This window comes from Balaenoptera physalus, assembly GCF_965194825.1.
Source record: "Balaenoptera physalus genome assembly, chromosome: 11".
Classification (NCBI taxonomy): domain Eukaryota; kingdom Metazoa; phylum Chordata; class Mammalia; order Artiodactyla; family Balaenopteridae; genus Balaenoptera; species Balaenoptera physalus.
In genome coordinates, this window is record NC_138896.1 from 77,036,142 (window position 1) to 77,059,366 (window position 23,225).

The window sequence follows — 23,225 nt, forward strand, 5'->3', positions numbered from 1 at the left end:
GACTTGCCAGGAAAAGGAATTTTTAAGTTGCATAATTTTTAGTTAAATTGTGACTAAAGTGAGATAGAAAAACCAAAGAGACATAGGCTCTATGGGTTGAAGATACCCTAGTTTATCTAGTTCATCCTACAATGTGATACTTCAACTTCTTCTAAAACAGTCTGTATAAAATCCAGCCATCCTTGGGATTCCTCATGGAGCTGGAGTAATAATAAATATGGCAAGAGTAAATAACATGGGCAAGCCTCCTACTATGTGCTGCACGTTATGCTAAGCCCTTCACAGAGCACTATCTTACCTAATTCTCTCAGCAACCTACAAGGTTCAAAGCTACCACTATCCTCATTTTCTAGATGAGAAAACTGACATCATAGGTTAAGAATTCTGCCCAAGGTCCTGCAGCTGGTATGTGTTGAAATTCCTCCAGCCAGGAGGCCTCCTGCCATGGATTGAGCTGGTAACCCACATCTAGGAATGAGCACAGCGAGGCCAAGCAGAGCCTCACCAACTCCCAGGAACAAGAAAAGGTTTTCATTCCACGTCTGAGTCCCAGAAACCAGATCAGCGCCGGGATGAATTAATATCCTTAGAAGCAGCTGGGAGAGTAGTGAAATGTTTGTTCTCAGGCATCTTATTGATTTGGTTCCTATTAAGAAGGAAATCTCATAAGTGAAATCTGGAAGAACAAATATTTTTCTGAAAATATTTCCTTCCCCACAGCACTCCAAGAAAGAGACCTAATGTCCTTAGACTAGAATTGGATTACAGTAATAAAGGCCTCTAAACAAACAACCAAGGTACTTTCTCTCCGAGAGACAAATTAGGAATTTACTGATGCTTCCCCCTCACCAGCGTTTCAGTCAATGGAACACCATTTTGTCACTGGTGGAAATTTTCCAGAGTGATTAGCGCAGACAAATCCATGGACCCCAGTCAATGGGAGGTGACTGCTCTTGGCCAAGGGGAGGCATGAAGTCTTAGGGTACATTCCTCTTCAACTCTAGACACGGTGGTGTAGGTAGATAGGAAGTGCCTGTCATCTATCCCCTACCACTATGCACTCACTCCCTCATTCATTCCTTCTGCCTCTCCCCTAATATGACAGATGGCGTGTGATGTGCCAAGCTCTGTTTTAGGCACTGGGGAGGCATCAGTGGGTGAGCCAAGCTATCAGAGGCTCGCACAGGTTCATTGAAGGAGATGCAGACAGTACACACTGACTAACATCACTAAAAATAATTTCAGATGGTGAAATAGCCACAAAGTGGTAAAGTGACTCTCCGAGGAGCTCAGAGTACCTCTGCAACAATCTGTCCTCCCAGCTGGAGCATTCCTCAGCGTAAACTCCAACAAGGTCATGCAAAGCCCGTGAATTGTGACACAACCCTCTTCCTCTTAAAAGTGAGTCGCATGCTATAGGATCCATGATCCACAGTTTCACACAGTCTCTTTTCAACCCCTGACCCAAAAGGAAGAAAGCCTCCATCTGGCCTGGCATTTTTAAAAAATGATGCACTCATGAAGAATGAGAAGACAAAAAATAATAAACTCCAGAGCCTGCCTTGAGAATAACGTTTTACCAACAGGATGTGTCATAAATATGAAATGGCAAAGAAAGATGTTCCAGGATTTGTCCTTTGTCCTTTGTTAGCCAGACAGATAATGAGTTACCATCATGGAATTTTTTTTCTCATTTGAGCATGAGCTACATATAACTTCCATACTTCTGTAAAAAGGGAACCCATAAATCACAAGTTATTGTTTCCTAGAAACTGGGATTATACAAGGGAGAGCCAAACAAAAGCCTTTGTTTCATGAGCTTGCAACTTTTTAATTAAATACCGCTTTAAACTCACACATGCATAAGCCAAATGTTCCCAATCCATTCTGCTTTCGAGCCTGGTGTCCAAGCTCCCCCTTCCATCACTGTCGCTGTGGTGGGAGTGGGATTCCTGCATTTATTGGTTTCTAATTTTTCCCTTTATCAGTTTAGGTGGAATGAGAAACAGGGATCACAGGACAAGGACTAGTTCTTTACATTTCTTTTGTAGACATCATGACCAAGGACTGCGCTATACACGTAAGACTATAAACAAATAATAAAGGGAGGGAAGTAGGGAGGGAAGGAGGAAAAGCAGGGAGGGAGGAAAGGAGAAAGGATGGAGACTCTGTAGCCCAGGAGCTTGTAAACTTAAAACACTTTATCTGATCCCTATAGATCATGAGGCAGAATCTGGTTAGTTCTTCACAATATCCCTCTTTCCTTCATCTTTGGTATGCTTCTAAAGTGCATTTCCCAATTTCACAGAATGTGGGCAGAAGGGATGTGTGTCACTTCCAAAAATGCCCCCTAAAATCTCCTGCTCTGTTCCCCACGTTTTCTCCTCTCCTTCCTGCTGGCTGCCTGCGTAGGACCCAGTCGAGGTCTCTGAGGCCCTGGAGGATGGTAGAGCCACACGATGAAAGCGACTAGGTCCATGCATGACTCTGTGGCGCATAGTGCTGCCCCCATACTGGCCTGTGACGTGAGAAAGAAAGGTAAGAACCGATATATACGGGTTGTTTCTATACAGTTAACCAGCCCTGAATGACACACTCCTGTCTTGGTCTCTCCGGGCTGCTGTAACAAGATACCATAGACTGCGTGGATTAAACAACAAACATTTATTTCTCAAAGTTCTGGAGGCTGGGAAGTCCAAGGTCAAACTATGGCAGATGTAGTGTCTGGTGAGAGCCCACTTGTTGGTTCATTGACGGCAGTCTTCTCACTGTGTCCTCACGTGGCAGAGGGAGCTCTCTGGGGTCTCTTTTATAAGGGCACCGATCGCATTCATGCGGGCTCCTCTCTTGTGCCCTAATCACATCCCAAAGGCCTTGCCTCCAAACGCCATCACACGGGGCATTAGGATTTCAACCTATGGATATCGTCGGGGATGCAAACAGTCTATAGCAACAACTTTGCTCCACTGTTCCATCCATGGCAGGTGACACTAGTAGATACCTTGTGGATAAATTCTCCCTTATGCTGTCCTCAGACGTGTATGTGGTGCCCCAGATATCCCTCACTTCATGTTCAGAGGACATCCAGAGATCTTATCCAAGTACTTTAGATACTAAATTTATATTTTTAGCCAGTATGTAATCTACCCCTCACTGTAATTCCTATTTTAAAAAGCCTTTAAAAAATGAGTCCATGATTCAAGTCAAGATGAGAAAAGTTTTCTAAATCAGGGGTCAGCAGTTTTTCTTCTGTAAAGGGCCAGATAGTAAACATTTTAGGCTGCTTGGGTCTCTGTTGCAACTACTCAGTTCTGACACTGAAGCACAAAAGCAGCTGTAGACACTACAAACGAATGGGCGTGGCTCTGTTCCAATAAGCTATGATTTATAAAAACAGGCAGGAGGCCAGATTTGGCCCGTGGGCTGTAGTTTGCTGACCCCTGTTCTAAATCATTCTCGCGTTTTCACTAAACGTGAAAGAGGCCACATGTTAATTCCAGTATCCATTTCAATCCCCGTGACACTGGCTTATATTTATTTGTTTGTTTGTTTTAAACATCATGCCTTAAGTAGCATCAGCTATGACAAGTGAAGTTGTAAGCAATATTTAATTCTTTTCTAAACCCCAGGACTGCACTGTGCTGGCACAAGGTAAAATGCAATAAATTTTTGTTCCTTTCTACTTTCCTTAAAGCTTGCCCTTGAAGGTTAGACTTGAAGTCAGACCTGAATTTAAGTCCCATTTCTTAGTCTGTAGCTTTGGTCAAGTCATTTTCTTTTTGTAAGCCTGGGTCTCCAAAACTGTAAAATGAGGATAACATTATATAACACACAATATTTCTTGGAGGGGGAACCAAATAGAATAATGTATATATTTTGTGAACTGTAGAGCCCAGTACAGAGATAAGAGACTATTACTCTAAGCTGCCTCTCCCTTCCTTGATTCTGGATTTATTTCTTCCCACTCCAAGAGTGGATTTTTTTTTCCCTGAAAGTTCCCAAGGAGGTCCACTAAATCCCTATTTAGCCCAGGCCAGGAGGCTGCTGGTGTCCACAGGCCAGCACCACCTGTGTTCCGATTGACCAGAAACCTGAGCCTCCTTTATAGCCACTACCTGGATCCAGAGAAGGCAGCTCCAGCTGCCAAAAAGGGTTGCTGCTTTAAAGAGATAAAATGCAATAAAGATCTTTCTGTAATGGGCACTCTCAGTTTGGTTTGACCAGCCAGTGACACAAGGCACTTGGCCTTGGACCCGATGTTATTTGAAATGAACTCTGGAATTGAGGTCCTGTTCTCATCAAAAGAGCCATACCCTTAGTAGTCCACAGCTAAGACCTTCAAAGTATAAAAATCAAGACTTTTTTTTTTTTAGTCATGTATTAAAATGGTGAAAAAAATTTGTGGGTAGAATATTTATCCTCTTGTTGCAAATTTTCATGGCTGTCCCATTCAACTAGAAGTAGCCATGTGTATAAAACTTCAGATTCTAGAGTAAACCCTAGTCTTCCCACCTGAGGACATCTGTGTACCACCTAAGAAGAGTAGACATGCACTACTCTAAAAGAAACAAAATCCTTTTTTCTCCATTGAGGATGCTTGCATGAAAACTTGAAGGAAGACATTGCAGTTGGTTCTTGTCAATCAGTCATTCAACATGCCTTGACAGTGTCTAGAACAGTACCTGGCAAGGGCTTCAACACAGATCTGCCAATAGGCCAAGCCCTGTGAGCTGGACATTGTCCTATAACTGGTAAGACAGGAATGGCAAATATCTAAAAACTGTGCCATAACTTCCCCACCTGTGGTCATGGCAGGCATCAATAATCACTCAGGGTGGAATTTTCCTGATGACCCAAAACAGAGCAACAGTAACATCTTGGCGAGGGCAGCTTTTCTGCATTTCTGCATAGTCATACCTCCAGGATGATGGTTCCTCAGTTATTATTTTGCCTCTCCCCCCCAAAAACGAGGTCCTCCTGCAATCTTAGCTAACCTTAGTTAATTGATCCACATATCCACTCAAGACCTCAAGCTAAAAACCTGGTAACATCCTTGAAAAATCCACTAATATCTAACCAGTCAACAAACTCCATGAACTCTAATGCCCAGAATTGCTTCTCTTCAGCTCCGTCATTATGGACCTGGGCCATCTTTGGTCTCAGCCCTTTCAGCAGCTTTTGAAGTGCTCCCTAAGCTCTGTCATACAACCACCAGAAGGCTGCTGTTAAAACTTAAAACAAATCATGTCAATGTCTCACTGAAGGGCCACATAACCTGCGTGATCTAGCCCTTCCCTTCCTTTCCCAAACCAGCTCAGTTCATTCCCCTCTCTGTCCCTGCAATGCACTGCAGCTTCACTGACCTTCTTTCAGTTCTTGGAAAACATCCAGGTCTTGGCCCCATTTAAGGCCTTCACACATTTTGTTGTCGACCTGTGAGTCTGCTGCCCATGACCCTCCTGACTAAGACCTGATTCTTCAGGTCACAACCAAACTGCCACCTCTTCAGAGAGATCTTCCTGGATCACTCACTGAGCTACCTTCTTTTCTGTCAAACTGATGCCCCTATTTCTATGAGCTTATTCTTTCTCTGAAGACTTGGACTTATTGGGAATTTTACATACACGGAATTTGCAACTTTCAGTAAAAAAGGAAACATCCATGAAAACGGTATCATGGTCATTTCCTAGAAATTAGCACATTTCACAATGTTATTTTTTGTTTTTATGCCACTTCTCTTACCTAATGTGATATAAGCTCTACTGGGAGTAGGGACAATGTCTTGTCACTGCTAGAGAAAAAAAAAGACACACACACAATGCTTTCTTTGTGGTGAGAAATTCTAAACCATATTCTTAGACACCTTTTGTGGCATCTACCTTGTCCCAGTAACTCCCTTTTCCAGGAAATCCATGTACATGCAGAATGAACCCCCGTACACAAGGGTAGACCAGATACCCATGTTTGAACCGTGGGGCACTGTCCATCCTCACTGTCCATCAACTGTCTTATCCAAGATACCTTGAGGGCAGGGATCCCACTGGACTTGCCCATTTTCGAATCCAGCAACTGTGACTAGTGACTGTTTTAAGTCTGTGAAAGTGCAGAGCCAGGAAGTGACCCAGGCATCCAAGTTTTGTTCTTTGGGTGGCCTGGGTTTGGTTTAGTCTCCAGGAATCTAATAAGGGGACACCCAGAAAGATGAAACTATATCCCTAAATGCCTATTCATTCAATAATCCTAAGATAATTTATAATAAAATTAGAAACAAAGGGCAATTGTGAAGGGTCTTTGTCTGTCTACCCCCCTCCTCAGACAACCTCCAGGGGCAGTTTTCAGAGCTTTGGATGAGGTTTGGCCTGTGCAAATCCCATTGTCTGTGGTTCCACTGAGAGAGTGACTTTCTTCCTCCAGCCCCATGCAACTCTTTGAAAATGGCACTCAATGAAGAGTGTTCCTTGCTGAGGAACTTTGCCCTTAGGGGAAAGTTCCAGATGACAGATCATAAATTTGGAATGCCCTGGTCTCAGAAGGTACTCTGAATGATTTCAATAAAGTGCAGAAGAAGAGGGTTATTTTTAAAATGTTCTGCCAGAGATTTCAGAAAGCAGAGGTCTGTGCAGGAATACAGACCAATTTACTTTCTAAAACACCCGTAAATTGTCTGGTCACCCAAGTCGTATATTTTTTGCATCAGTAAAGAAGATATTTACCTGCCTACTTGCCAGCTGGGCAAACTGAGTCTGGGGGTTGCTGAATACAATGCTAGAAGAGTACCTTGCAGGGGAGATGCCCAATAAGCCAGGCTCCATGTACCCCAATATCTGTTCTTTCTCTTCATGCTTAGATTCTGAGCCTGGCCTGGCCAACATCAAAGGTGCTCAGCCCAACAAATGGAGACCTCTTGTCTTAGATAAAGTAGATGCATTCAGGGTGACAGCAGATTAAGTTATGGCCACCATAATAAAGGGAAATAGTGAAACAGTGCAAGTACTTTGGGTAATTTGCGTGAATCCTGCTCTAGCTGACATTTGCATCCATCAGCTCAAACTTTAAGGCAGAGAAGTTATTTGACTTCCTTTTGGATCCAGGGCTGCCTGAAATCATCTTACTTGTTAAACTTTTTCCTCTTTGTGCCTCACCTCTATTCATAGCATTCAGGATAGTTTCTGACACATAGTAAACACTCATTAAATACAGTCATCCCTTGTATCCATGGGGGATTTCTTCCAGGACCCGCCCTGGATACTAAAGTCCACGGATGCTGAATCCCAGAGTCTGCCCTCTGTATCCATAGGTCCCGCATCTGTGGATATGGAGAGTTGTCTGTATTCGCTAAATTGCTGTTAATGAATATACCACTCCACTTTGGCCTCAGACACTCTCTGACTTTCTGGGATTCAAATCACTGTTCTAAAATAGCTTATTTTTCTTAAGCAATAAGTCAACCGTCATTTCTACCACTGAAGGAACGTGTTATGTGAGACCACCCTTGGTCCCAACCTGGAGATGTCTCTTGGTCTCTCTGAGGTGTATGGCGCAGAGACTGGACATCACAAGCTTCCCCCACCCCAGGTCTAAAGGATGAAGGTACAAACAGCTGAGAATACAACCCATGGACCAGAGCCCAGTGAAGTCACTACTTTGGGGGCCCAGAACTGTCATCACTGTCCTCACAAGTCCGTGCTTCTGGACGCTTGTGTGGATTCTGCACACCTGCAGCATCTGGCTCATGGCTGAGCACTTTGACTACAACGGGCCAGATTCAAATCCAGCTTGACCCCGGGACTGTGGGCAGTGTGCTGAACTCCTCTGAAGCTCAGTTCCTTTGACTATGAAGCGGGAGAGGCTATAACCACCTCAGGAGGTAGCAGACAGCAAACTTAGATGTGCACACAAATTGCCTGGGATCTTGTTATGATGTGAGTTCAGACTTGGTAAGTCTGGGATGAGGCCTGAGATCCTGCATTTCTGACAAGCTACCAGGTGACACGATGCTGCTGTCTGGGGGCCACACTCAGAGCAGCAAGGTCATGGGGCATTACATGAGAGAACAGTAGAAATAAAAGATGATTATTAACATTAATAAGCACTATAAAGAAAATTATTAATAATTATTAACAGCAGGAGCATTTCAATTAAAACTCATGAAATTACCACCAACTAGATTTGAATTAGACTGTTTCTGGCCCTGAATCCTTTTAGGCAAGGTTTGTGATTACATCTGAAACCTCCTTCAGATGTAATCTGTAATCTGTAAACCTCATAAGCCCTGACGTAACTACAGAAGTCAAGGGCACAGTGAGAAGGTATTTTATTACCCATGTATTTATATATGGGTTTTTGGGGTTTTAAAACTGGCAATTAAAACCTTGTAAATTTGTATTATCAACAAAATAAATGTAGACAGGTTAGTTACTCATTGCTAATAAATTTGATCATTCATCTATAAAACGAATGTTCGCCCAAGAATCACAGAGCACTCTATAAATATCGCTGCACTAAGCCACAAACCACCTCGACAAGGAAGGCACACAGCACCCCTGAGGGGTTAAACAAACCGTCTCAGGCCTGGGGGATGGGAGAACAGCCTGAGTTCCAGCCCTCTCGTCCCCTTCCCTCACTCAGGTTCAGCTCCTGCCCCACAGGGGCCAACTCTTTGAAGCATGATATCTGCTTGGAAGCATTTCAAATCAGCCTGCCTGGAGGCTCCATCCCCAGATAGCCCCAGGAACCTGTCTGTGTGTGTCAGGAAAAACCATCTTTCTCTCATCTGGGAGGTTGAGGAGGACTTGCCTCCCTGCTTCCTCTTTCCCTATCATGTACTCTGGGCAGTTCAGCCAGCGTGAAAGAAGGAACTCTCAAAAGCCACTGGCCCAGCTATGGAACTCAAGCATGGAATAAATAAAACAAAATTACTTTACTGCAGATTTCCCATCCCAATATGCCCTCCTCAAGCCCTTCCCAGCTGAGGGTCCCCTTCACTTCTCCAGTATCAAAGAACTCAGTAAACCCTTCTGTCACCATGTCCCGGTGCCCTGGATGGAGTGGGGTTTTGGTGTGTGGCATCGCTGGGTGTGAATTCCAGCCCATGGCTGTGGGAGACCAGGGGTCTCATGCTTCTTAGCTGTGAATCGGGTTTTTCACAGCCGGCGTCAGCTGCCGGCTGTGAGGGCGCTCAGAGATGATGCGTGCGAGGCACCGGGCTTGCGTGGCCCATTAGTGGAAGTTATCACTGTTAGCGGCGGGAGAGGCGGTTGTGATGTTGGTCACAGACGCAGCACCAGCAGCAGAATCTCCAGCCACATCGCGCTTCTTAGAACGCCTAAGCGATAAAAAGGATATGATGGTGTTCCGCTGACACCCTCCACACGCACACACGCACACGTCCTACACCTACACACGTGCTCACGTACACCTCTGCTCCCACAAAGACTGACTGGAAGAGGCCGTGTTTTTTTGTTCTCAGCCTCCGCTACGTGTCCCACTGCCCTCGCTCCACCTTTGCCTGCGCTCCTGGAACACCCACGTGCCCTTCTGCCTGGAGACCCCACGAGACCTCAAGGATTGCAGGTTGGAGGTTTATTATCATTCATTATCTCTTCAGCTATCTTCCAGTTTCTTTTAAACCTCTGGCTCTATCTGTGTTCTCTCTCTGGATTCAGTCTCTGAAAGAGCGGGACTCATCCTTGCTTAATTCCTACTTTAATGAATGCCCTAATTTATTCTTGTCTTATGTAGAGGTAGGAATTCAATGAGAATATGAGATCTATTCCTCATCGCTGCCTTTAGTGAATCAACATAGAGACCCATACGGTTTTTGAGCAGAGAACCAAAAGCAGAAAACGTATAGGACATTAGGCTTGCTGATACATGTCTGTAGAGAAGAGGGGATCTAGAAAGCTGTTTAATTTATCTCTCTATAAAAGGGTGTCTGGTTTGCCCTGGGCTTGAAATGAAGGCTTGAAATGCCCTGGGCTCTCCACCGAAGGCTCTAAGACAGTCGTGGTTCCAGGTACCTGCCGTGTGGAGGTTCTCCTCTGAGAGCGTGAATGTCTACTACTAGAAACACTACCTGCCATTTTATTGATCTGAGTCTGGCTTGCTTGTGACCACCCTGTACCAGCCATCCAACCAAAGAGAGAGACCAGATGATTGCTGAAAATGGGTGTGCTAGGATTAAATTTTCAGTTAATGTTTAAAAAAAGTGTTACTAGCATCTCCAGATCCATGTTTAATTTCTTAATGGAAGCCATCCATGATCAATAGATTTTGCTTGCAAGAATAAAGGTTGCCGACCAACATATCTTATAAAGTGAACCTCAATGAACTGTTTTGTATTTTTTCTTTTCACTTCCAATATAACAGTTATCCAAAAATTATTCATATCTGTATTTGTTAGTATGGTTAAAAAAATACAGTATGTTTTCTTTGTTTAATTCAAACAAGGCTGGTCAGTGTTTCCCGTTTCTGCCTTTTCAACTCTAGAGCTTGGCTCACACTGTTCCTTTCATCTAGAATAATAACCTTCCTACATATGCCGAGTCTACTTCATTTCTTAAGGCACAGTTGAAGGCTCTCAACCTTTCGGGCTCAAATGCCTCATTCTCTAGTCTTTACTGATTTCTCCACTGGAGGTCATCCCCCAGTTCTGCACACTTTCACGTGAGAAATAGCAAATTTCCGGTGTTGGTTCATTTAGTTTTCAAAATCAGGGCATCTTGGCAGTCAGGCTTGCATTCTTTTCTTTTTTAACAGTTTTATTAAGATGTGGTTCACATACCATAAAATTTACCCTTTTTAAATGAATAATTCAGTACTTTTTAGTGCATTCATGGTTGTCCAACCATCATCATAATATAATTTTAGAAGATTTCCATAACCCCGCAAAGAAACCCCATACACAGTACACATGAGCAGTCATGCCCATCCCACCCATCCCCAAACCCTAGATAACCACGAATCTACTTTCAATCTCTATGGATTTGCCTATTCTGGACATTTCACAGAAATATTATTGTACAGTATGTGACCTTTTATGACTGGCTTCTTTTACTTAGCATAGTACTTTCAAGTTCATCTATTTTGTAGCATGTATCAGTACTTCATTCCTTTTTATCCATCGTATGGATATACCTCCTTTTGTTTATCCGTTTATCAGTTGTTGGACATTTGGGTTGTTTCTTTTTTTGACTATTATGAATAATGCTACTGTGAACATTCATGTACAAGTGTTTGCACAGTTGTGTGTTTTCATTTCTCTTGGGTACCTAGGAGTGGAATTTCTGGGTCATATGGTAACTTTAACATTTTGAGGAACTGCCAAACTGCTTCCCAAAATGGCTGCACCATTACCACCAACAATGTAAAAAGGTTTCAATTTCTGCATATGCCTGCCAACCCTTGTCATTGTCTGTCTTTCTGATTTTCAGGCTTTCATCCTTAGTCTGAAGCTTTATTTCAGAAAACAAGTTGGAAGAAAAGAAGGGTATCTGGAAAACTTACCTCAAGAAACTTTTTTTCCATGAAACTCTCATTGAACCTCGGAGTCCTGAACAGGCATAGCACCTCGGAGGGCAGAAGTTGCTGTGCCTGAGAACAAGAAAGCCCCTCTGGTTTCCTTCTCAGCTCCATGCTTTACAAATGATGCACCTTTGGTAGGTTATTGTCTGACCCTTGGTTGCCTCACAGGTAAAATGAAGACGGTATTTTCTTTATTCATTCAAATGAAATGAGGCATGTGTATGTGAACATGTCTGGGGGCTCACATGGAATTAAGGCAACAGACTTTCTAGAAAGTTCTTTTTAAATGGTTCTCCCAGAAGTCTTGTACTTTTGTGGCAGTGCCTCTAGGTCCACCAACAGATAAAAGTGAAATCTTGGTTAATTTTTGTAAATATTCCATGCGTGTGACAAGAATGGGGGTACTCTGTTGAGTACAAGAATTTATATATCATGCACATCAAGCATGTTAAATATATGTCAAATCCAATTTATCTTCCCCTATTTATTTTTTGGTCTCCTTGGTCGGTGGTTTCTGAGGACGTTGCAGACACTTTCCCACACTGACTGTTTATTCATCCATTTTTGCAGTGTCTTTACAGCAGAGACTACGGCCTGGTCCTCTCCTGGGTGCTCTGGTCCATTGCCAAGTCCTCTAAAGCCTGATGGCACTTTCCTCACAGCCTGAGAGCAAAATAACGTGCTGTTAAGGCCCAGGAAGCAAGTGAGTATTGTTGTTAAGTGTGTAAGCTTCAGAGACAAACAAACCTGAGTTCAAATCTCAGCACCATCGCTTCCCAGTTTATGAACTTGGAGAGCTAACTTAACTTCTCTGAGCCTCAGAGTTCCCGTCCGTGAAATGGGAAGATTAAGAGTAGCTTCCACTCTGGAAGGTTGAGCAAATTCAATGAGATCATGTATCTAAAGCACTTATCACAGAGCCAGGATCAGGAAACTGGTAAGGGTTTAGTAAATGCCAACTTTTGTGGATAACACTAAAGAACATCAACAACGGCAGTAGCTGCTCACCTCCTGGAGTGCTTAATATGTTCTGGGCGCTAAGCCAAGTGCCTCAGATGTATCAGCTCATTTAAACCGTGATCACCACCGCCATTTTATAGATGAGGCCACTGGGGTACAGAGCGATGAGGCAGCTGGCCCAACGTCACCAGCAAGCGGTGGATCTTGAACTGCACCTCCAGCCACGAGAGCCTGGGTTCATCTTTTGATTATAAAGTGGGTCATGCAACCAACAAAAAGACACACTACAAAAGGGCCTATTTGTCCCACATCCCTTGCTGTGGCCTCCCAGAAGTGCCCTGCAGCACCAGGCTCCACTCTGGGTGGCTACTGTGGTTCTTCTTTTGTGTCTGAGAAAGATGAACATTCGATAGGATCCAGCTGCCAGCTCCCTGCAGCCCTACTTGTGTGTTTCCACAGCAGCTCCTGGGTCTGGGACAACAGAGCACTTACAGCCTCCTTGTTCCAAGCATAGTCACAAACATTTGAGAAAAAATTGGGATGGAAAACCAAGCAAACCTTTAAAATGTGGACAATGAGAAGGCACTGTTGGGACATATTTATGGATAACATGCTACACTTTCAAAGCTATCACTCTTGGACACAGCCCTGGTTTCCCAGTTCAAGTCCTATTTTAAAAACAAATGTACAATACACAAATATATTCCCACTGTAAAAAAAAAAAAAGGATAAGTATGATGAATAAAATAGAAAGTTGATCTTTATTCTCCACCTCCACCCTGAACCCACATCTCTTTCCGGTGGTAACGACCATCAATGGGTTGGATGTGTCTCTTCCCAAGTCTTTTCCTTTGTATTTGAATGCATATATATATATAGACATAAACATGTTTCATTTTGGAAAAATATTCTATTTCTATACAAATGGTGTCACATTTGTTTGCAGAATAACCTTGTTTGCTTTATTCACTTAACAATAGGTTTGAGAAATGGCTCCAAGTCCATGCACACACACATATCCACATCTTTCTTTATTAACTGCTGAGATGTTTCCCATGTGTGGTGATACCATAAATTATACATTTGGGTCACCATGGCTGGCTGGCTCTAAGATGGTCCCCAGTGATCTCCTCCTCCTGGTATTTGTGCCCCTGTGTAATTGCCTCCCCTTCACCGTGGGCTGGCTTATGATTCGCTTCTAATCAAAAGAATAAAGCAAAGGGGATGAGATGTCACTTCTGTGATTAGCTTCAAGAGAGTGTGACTTGCCTCTTGCTAGCAGATTCTGTCTCTGGCTGGTTTATAGAAAGGCTCACGTGTCAAGGAACTAAGGGCAGCGTCTGACCAACAGCCCACAATTAATGGAATCCTGACAATAACCATGTGAGTTTGGAAGTGGATCCTTCTCCACTGGAGAGTCTCAGATGAGCCTCCAGTCTTGGCCAACACCTTAACTGCAGCTCATGAGAGACCCTGAAACAGAGGGCCCAGCTAAGCTGTGCCTCGATTCCAGATCCGCAGAAATAAGCTGCTACATTTACAGTAATTTGATATGCAGAAAAAGATAACCAGTTGTTAAGATAAGCAGTTGTTAATTGCTTTCTATCCTAAGCATCACTGGAACAAATATTCTTCTGCATATGATTAGTGGAGTATTCTAGGATCAAGTCCTAGATCTGAGATTGCTCAGTCTAAAGGTAAGGATATTTAACATAGATAAATAACACTAAATTAACCCCTAAAAATATGTAGCAAGTTTACATATGCATGCAAACAGTATGAAAGTTTCTACTTCTCTAATGCCCTTGGCAAAGCATTGATCATTTAAATAATATCAGTCTGATAAAATCAATACTGCTTTGCTTTGATTCCATTTTCCTGATTGATAGGGTGAGTTTCTTTTTTTTTTTTATAAATCCACTGGCCATTTTATCCCTCTTCATCTGAGACTTACCTCTTGGTATCCTTTGCTTTAATCCTATTTCAATTCAACAACTGGAAGTACGGATATGAATATTACATCTGGAGACATACAATGGCCATCCTCCCCATTGGTGATGCTGATGTTAATCACCCAAAGTGTTACCCAATTTCTCCACTGTTTAGTTACTACTTTGTCCCCTGCAACTAATAGGCAATTTATGGGATCATTCTCTGAGATCATTCAAATATCCTGCTCCTCATTAAACTATCCCCATGGATTTAGCTGGGATTTAGAACGTATTATAATGTTTTATAATACTGTATCATATTTTATATTAATATTTATATTATTATTAATAATATTATTGTCCACCATTTATTATGGTGGATGCAAAATGATAATTTTCCAAAATGATAGTTTTCCAAGTGTGTAGCACTCCCTCTACATTAACCAGTCCACATTCAGCCTTCTTTTATAGAAGATGGAAGATCTCCACTCCTCCCCCATTTAGGTATTTATTATTAGTATAAACTCATAATTTCTTGTTTTTCCTCAATGATTTATAATTTATTACTGTCTTTTTGGTACCCCAATTTTCCCAGATCTGGCCAATGGGAGCCCCTTCGAGTTGGCTATCATTTCCTTGTGATATGCTTGTCTTTTTGTAAAATTATTATTCTTTTCTTTATTCATGTTTACATTTCTTATTAATATTTTCTTCTTTTTTTTCTGGCCCAACAAAATGTTCCAGGCTCATCTTGTACAAACCTGCTCCAGCCCCAGAAGGAACCATTTCTTTGAGGAGCCCTAGTTCTTTTTGGTGGGCAAAGGTACTAGAGATTAAGATCTGGGCACCAGGTATGCTCATTAAAATGGACCCATTTTAAATGCAATTTGGTGAGTTTTGATGAATGTATGAACTGTTTTAACTACAAGTACAATCAAGATATAGAGTTTCCTTCACCCGGCAAAGTCCTCTTATCTTGCTCACTCTTATACAACTTCCTCTGTCCAAAATGTCACTATTTCCTGTGCCCCACACATTCTGCAAAACCCAGATCAAATTTTCTTTCCTTCTTAGAATTACGTTCAGTTGCCTCAACCAAGGTTTCTGGTTCCTTCTTTGTTCTCCTAAAACAGAGGGTAAAAGTGCTGGCTGAGCACTCAAAGTGCTCTAAGGAAGATGGCTTCTCCTACCAGCCGTGAGTCCTTGGGAGAGTTACTCAACCTGTCTCTGACCATTGTTTTTCCATCTGTAAAAGGGGGCACCCTTGAACCATTCCCATATCCACCACATGCAATTCTGTCAGCTTAACCCCTGAAGTAGCTCTTGATCATTGCCTTTCTGTGTATCTCCACAGCCACCCCTCTAGTATCTCCCTCCTGGAAATCTAATCTTTCACCTTCCACCTTTGGGCCCATTAAAATGTATTCCCTACAAAGCAGCCCAAGTCATCTTAAGAAATGCCAATCAGCACCATGACCCACCAGGTGCTACACACTCCGGTAGCTTCTCAGTGTCATGGTGAGGATGGCCTTCCTCCCCACATGGTCTGTAAGGACCTTCTGGGTCTGACCTCTCCTTGCTCATATCACACTGCATTCTCCTGACTTCCTTTCAGTGAGTTCATCCAATTCTCCACACACCATCCTGCTGCCTTTTGCTGGAGTACTTTCCCTATCTTACTCGCTTAATTCTGCTTCATCCTCATGGGGCTACATCCTCGAGAAGCCTCTCCTGACTTCCTCGATGAGGTCAGATCCCCTCACTGTTCACTCCTCTAGCTCTGTGTCACTTTTTAAAACCGCTTACCATAGTTGCACCATCTCACCCATATTTTGTGATAGTTTTAATGAATGTCAGCCTCATTGAATCTAATCTCATAACAGTGGGCACTGTACCTCTCCTAGGATTGACACTCAGTGGGTATTAGCTGAAGAAATGAATACACCACAGGATTGGTGTCTGAGTGAAATGAGATAATGCTGTGTGAGAGAGGGCTATTTATACGTAGTTTTATCACTCTACTTACCATTTTCTATTGTGGGTTCTTATTTAGATGTCTGTCTTCTCGACCATTCCAAAAGCGCCTTGAAGGTGGGGACTAGGCACAGTCCTCTTGTGCCTCCAGCTTCTGGGACAGTGTCTGTACTTAATAAGGGCTTGATATAAGTGTGTGGTGAGTCAGTGAAAAGTTAAATGGATGAACGAAGTTGTCTCACCTCCAGATGCTTCTAGTTCCCCATGTGAAAAGGAAAAAATATGAGGGTCTAACTCATGGGCTAGTCATGAGGGTTTAGCTGGATTGATATTTGCAAAGTGCTTAGAATAGTATCTGGCAAATCGTTTAAGTTCTCTGACTGTTAAATGAATATATACAAATGTGCAATGTGCTAGACAAATGTAAAGAATCTGAGTTATCAGGTTCATCACTGAAAGTTTGCATGTAGGGTACAGGGAAATTGTCAAGGGGTCATATCTCTCTCCACACACACAAGACATCATCTGTCTCTGTTTTAGAAAACTCTGAAGTGTTCATCATCAACCTCTTTCTTAAGTTCACATCACGCTTTCCTAATCACCCTTTATGCATTTTTTTAAAATCCAATAGTTAACTGTGGGATAAAATGGATTTTTCCTTAAACTGCTCTCCACTGTTCTTTAAAGCCATTGCTATGCACTCTTGTTCATCTAACCAAACCTAAATTGGGTTATGCAATATTCAAAGCAAACCAGATCAGAAAATGATCAATTTGGACCTTTTTTTCCAATTATTCATGATTATTCGTTCTAACCACACGTGTAGATTTTAAAAATTCCTCCTAAAAGAACTCCACAGCCCTGATACATCCTCTTCTTAAAACTTCGACTTACGTGAAGACAAAACCCTGTTGATTTTTTGACTTCTAATAGAAGTCTGACAGATGCCACATTTTCCCAACAAATCCAGTGAACAACTTAGTTGCCCTGGTCATTTTGCACCGTGACAGCCAGAGTGCCTGAGTCCCTTGTGTCCAAGAGGCTTGCCTGTGAAGATACGGTGCTCTTAAATGAGTCAGGACAGGACAATAAGACCCTCTCAGAGACTTATCTGCTTGAGGCGACCTTTCCAGTTCAGAATGAGAAACCGAAAGGTGGCAGCTGTCTCTTTAATATTCAGTTCTTAGTTATGAAGTTCTTGACATTTTCCATTTAAACTTTGTTGGTGTGAATCTCCTTTAGGACACTGAATCAGGCTTTCTATTACTTACACCCCAGAACATAATCTTTTTTTTCTTCAGAAGTAAGAAGGGCATTATCTTGGGCTTTTTCTGAACGTCTTGTCAAAGCACAAAACCTTTTCTTTAGGGCCAGCATTCATCAGCTGTGCCTGTCTTTTACTCTGACTGAAAAAGAAAATTGTCCAGTCTTCCAACTGGCTATTCTCTTGTTGCCTTAATTCATGGGAAGCCAAGAAGGGAAAAATTGGTAGGTTCAACAGTGTTGGACAAGGATAAACAGAATCATATCACATTAACTGTAATTTACAACATTTCAACACATCCCTGCTTCTGCCAAAGCCAGCAAGATCAGCCTCCACTGGAAAAAAAGGGAGAATGGGGTGGGGTTGGGAGGTGGAATAGGAAATTCAAATTTCTATTTTCTAAGCTGGAGTTTGAGAATTAGAGACCCATCAGCACTTTCTTGAATGTTTTGCTCATTCATGCTATAAAAATAAATATCACAAAATATTTTCTGGACTCAGCCTCGTCTGTTGCTAAAACCAAAGCCAGTGTGCTTCCAAACACACTCATGAGGCTAGTTTCACAAGGACGGACATTGTCAGGCTGGCAGGCGGCCACTGGAGGAGTTACTGAAATTCAATTCAAAATGATGTATTCTGCATGAAAATGCCCATTTATGAGCATTCAAAAGGATGAAGAATTTCACAGGAAGATGACAGCAATGACAACTTCTATGACCGACCGGGGTTGCCTGGAGATGATTACCCTGAAATACACACGCACTCGCAGAGCTTTGCTGGAGAGTCTTCTAAAGACTGGGACTGTTTGTGTTCAGATGGAATCTCTGTATATGAAGCTATTTATTACAGGCTGAGTAAACAAATATATGCAACAGGGGGTTGGTGGAATTTGTAGCTAAAATATCCACAGCAGGGTAGACATCATGGATCCCAACCACCAGGCTCAGAATGGAGCCCAGGGCTTAGGGGACCCCCTTTTCTAACATGAGTGCTCCCCAACACGCTCAGCGAAAGAACATCTGGAAGTTATGTTCTCTCTGGAGAACCCCAGGAAACACTGATATCGTTTTCTCCAGCACATGACCTAGGAACAATTTTTCTAGCTAAAACTATGGCTGTGTAAGGATATGAGATTTAACAACTCAACCCTAAATATTATCTTCTTTTTTAAACTTTTTCTCAAACAAGATTGAAGCCATCTCTGCAAGGGCAGGGACTTGATCTTATTCATGGCTGCCTTCCCAGGACCTGAACAAGCATCCTCAGAAACATCAGGTAGTCAAAATGCATGTGCCTGGTCACTTCAGAGTTCTTCCAGCAAATTCCTTTGCTACTATTGAATCTGTTAGTGAGATAGGCAGCACCACAGATTTTAAAAGGAAATTCTGGGAGAGGGGAATGCACAGCACAGCAGTTAAGAAAAGTCTATTTAGCAGTATCATTTAATCCTCTGTGTTGGAAGAAGACCACCAATGTAGCGTTTTAGAGGTAGTCATTTCTTAGGCATTTCCTAGGTCTACCTCTAACACCAGCAATTGTTAGAAGCAAAGTTTGAGAACCATCAGCATAACCTATCCTGACATTGCTGAGAACAGATGTTTAGAATGCAAGTCAGAGTAGGGACCTGATCCTCAGCTTGACTAGCAAATTTTCAACGAATGACCACAGTATAAAGTTACTGCATGAAGTGATTCTTTATGGTTGTGCAATGCCCTGTGTCTGTGCATGGAGTTTCTGCATTCTCAAAGAAAACCAACTCCAACTAACTGGTGACAGCTCCAACCCAAATTAGTGACATTAGAATCCACAGATTATTTTGAGAAGCTTAACCTTTCATAATGTGTAAACCAACCTTCTAATTAAAATGAAAACAACCTAGTACTGCCTAGAAAGGATGAACTTAATTCGTTCATATAAATGGATGTAAAACAATTATTTTTGTTCAGTTAAACATTCATCCACTCTGCATCCATCTATACATCCATCCAACCAAGAGATACTTACTGAGTGTTTTCTGTGTTCCAGGCACTGGTTTACCTGGTTGGGATTCAGCAATAAACCAGACCAAGTGGGTGCTGACTTGGTGGAACCCATATTCCAGTGCAGAAGACAGATAAACACAATTAATGAATGAATTTATGAGTAATTTGAGGTATTGGCCAGTACTGTGAAGACATTTTATTCAGGAGAAGTGGAGAACAAGTGATAGCACAGTGGAGGTAAGATGGGGTATTAAATAGGGTGGTCATGACCGCCTCTCTGAGGAGGTGACGTGTGAATCAAGATGAAAGGAAAGAGTGGGTTGTGTAAAGATCTGGAAGAAGAGCTTTCTAGGCAGAGGGATCAGCAGGTTCTAGGACGCCGAGGCAAGAATGAACTAGACGCTTTCCAATCATAATGAGAGGGCGGTTGTAGCTGGAGCAGTGGGCAAGGGGGAGAGTGGTAGGAAATGAGATTCAAGAGGGGGCAGGGCCAGATCACCAAGGGCCTCATAGATCATAGTAAGGATTTTATAATATATTCTAAGTATGAGAGAAAGCCTTTGAATTTTGCTTGTTTCTTAATAAGGAAATGATTTGATCTGCTTTTTTTTAATGACTCTAATTGTTATGAGAGAGACAAAATCTGTGTGCCCTGTTGCAGGAGATGGCAGGGTCTCGAGATGGAGAAGGGAGAGGAGGGAAAAAAAGGAAAACCAGACAGATCCATTAGGAAGTTACTACAGTAATACCCTTGAAAGAAATGGCAGGGTCTTAGACCAGAGAAGTAGTAGGGGGGATGTGAGAAGCAGTCAGATTAGGACATATTTTAAAATAGAGGGAACAGAACCTCCGGGTGAAAAATATATGAGTATGAGGAAAAGAGAGAAATGGGGGGCAACTTCTAATATTTTCAGCATGAGCACTGGGGTGCACTTACTGAGATGAAGGGATGGAAAAAGGAACAGATTTGAAGGGGGAAATCAGGAGTTCCTTTCAGGGCATATTAATTTGAAATACTCCTTACACATCCAGATAGAGATGCTGAGTAGTCAGATGGAAGTGAGACAGATACTCATAATTCTTTGCTGAGGGGTTAAATGTCAAAATTCCAGGAGTGAGCACTTAGTAAATGTGGTTCTCTTACCCCTTAAACTTTGGAAAGTACTTCATTTTTTTCTCTGAAGAACTGATTTCTTACTAACATGACTAATTGAACATATCTAGAATTCTACACTCCATAATTACTGAATACAGATCTTTTTTAATGTATATGTGGAACATTTACCAAAATAGACCATGTGCTAGACCAATAAGCAAACCTCAACAAATTTTAAAGGAGTCTGTTTTTCAACTCAGTGGAATCAAAGTAGAAATCAATAATAGAAAAATAACTAGAAAATGAAATGCTTGGAAATTAAACAACCCACTTCTACATAACCTATGAGTTGAAGAAGTAATTAAGTGGAAAATATAAAATATTTTGAACCGAACAAAAAATGAGATATGACATATCAAAATGTGTGGGACGCAGCTCAAGCAGTTTTGGAGGCAAATTTGTAGCTTTAAATACATATGTGAGAAGAGGAGAAAGAGTAGAAAAAATATTTAAAATTCCACTTAATAAACTATAGATTAGCAAATTAAACTTAAAGAAAGTAAAAGAAAGGAAATGATACAGGTTAGCATAGAAAGCAAAGAAATAGACAGCAGAAATAAAATGGGGAAAGGTAACAAAGCCAAAAGTTGATTCTTTGAAAAGATGAATAAATTGACAAACCCTTAGCAAAACTGATCAAGAAGAAAAGAAGAGAGAGAACATAAATTACCAATATCATGATTTTAACAGGCCGTATCACTGTAGATTATATAGACATTAAAAGAATCACAATGGAGAAAACAAAATAAATTTTTAAAAAACTAAAAATTAAAAAAATTTTTAAATAGAATCACAATGGGTTATATTCAATATCTTTATGCAATAAATTAAACAAAATAAATTTTTTAAAAATTGAAAAATTTTAAAGAGAATCACAATGGGTTATATTGAATATCTTTCAGCAATAAATTAATAAATTAAATAATGAATATCTTTATGCAATAAATTAAACTGAGATGAAATGGATAAATCCCTTGTAAAAGACAACTTATTAAAACGAACACAAGAAGAAATAAGAAATCTGTTTAAAAAATGAAATCTTTAACTAAAAACCTTCCCACAAAGAAAACTCATCTCAAATGGTTTCATAGGTGAAGTCTTCTAAACATTTAAGAAGAAATAATAGCAACTTTACATAAACTCTTTCAGAGCTTAAAGAAAGGGAAAATTTTTAAACTCATTTTATGAGGTCAGCATAACCCTGACACCAAAACACGACAAAGCCGCTATGAGAAAAGAAAACTACAGGCCAATCTCTCTCATAAACAAAAAATGTAATTATTATTTCTTTAAAAAAGCAAACTTTTCTTAAGATATTTCTTGGCTTCCCTTCTATTTTGTTCAGTTAGACTAACTTGTAAGTATATTTTATGACTCTAAGAAATATTTCAGTTTTTTAAACTGAAATCTTGCATATGAAAAGTAGGTGTCTACAGTTTACCCGATACCACCAAAGAATATATTTGTGACCCTAAAACAAAATTAATCATAATTCCTCTTTGTGGAGCAAACCCATCTTTTGGTCCATTTAAAGAAAATAATTAAAATTAAGAGAGTAAAATGACATCAGCCCAGCTCACCGAAACTCATTTGCATGACAAACATCTGCTGACATAAATGATGATGACATTGAGATCATTCCTCATTGTATTCTTGTGATGAGTTGCAGGTGAAAGCAAGCACGCAATCACTTATTGGGGCATGCTCATAGCACTCGGCAACACATTATAGTGATGAAGGGCTGTGATGTTTTTAGACAACAAATAATAACACACCACCTCAAGTTATTTTTATGTAAGAAGTTATTAAATAAAACGATTGTAGTTTAGTATTTTCTTGCTTGTAAAAGCTTTGGAATATTTTTGTGTGCCATTTTATTAATCTCAGTGCCCCTGAAATATGCTCACCTTGATTTGGCCATTTTGGAACATAGAGCACTCAGGCTAATCTATCAGCAGTGTAACTAAATCATCAAATTGGGTTGATTTAGTTTACAGAATTGACTGAATGCTTCACAGGTGCTTACAAACCAGTTGGCTGCAATGGTTCAAAGTGAGGCACCGAGACCAGAACATGAACATCACCTGTGAGCTTGTTAGAAATGCACGTTCTCTCGTTCAGACCCATTGAATCAGAAACCGAATCAGAAACCAAATCAGAAACAGCAATCTGGGCTTTACCAAGCTCTCCAGGTGGCTTTGATGCCCCCTCCAGTCTGAGGACCACTGAGAGAGCCCCTAAGGATCCACGGGTTATCAATTTCATTCATTCATTCATTTATTTTTGCTCTTCTTGCAATATATATGCCATATGGTCCTCACTTGTACAACGCGTTCCCCTAAGACACAAGTTTCAAGGAAACGAAGGAAAAATTATGGGGAAATAAAGGGCTACAATAATTTGAAATGTAACCATTAGAGGAGATCAGCAATTGT

At 41.3% G+C, this 23,225-nt stretch overlaps 1 long non-coding RNA gene across 7 annotated transcripts in view; it reads left to right on the forward strand.

Annotated features, from left to right (window-relative positions):
• Positions 1–23,225, forward strand: part of LOC309638491 — a 90,906-nt gene that overhangs the window by 23,264 nt on the left and 44,417 nt on the right. For 2 of the 7 annotated variants that reach the window (XR_014251162.1, XR_014251168.1), the window contains one exon: positions 1–19,871. This exon is cut by the window's left edge. This is a non-coding gene — a long non-coding RNA (uncharacterized lncRNA). The remainder of the gene's footprint in view (positions 19,872–23,225) is intronic. The other 5 variants (XR_014251163.1, XR_014251164.1, XR_014251165.1 and 2 more) reach the window with 5 other exon arrangements.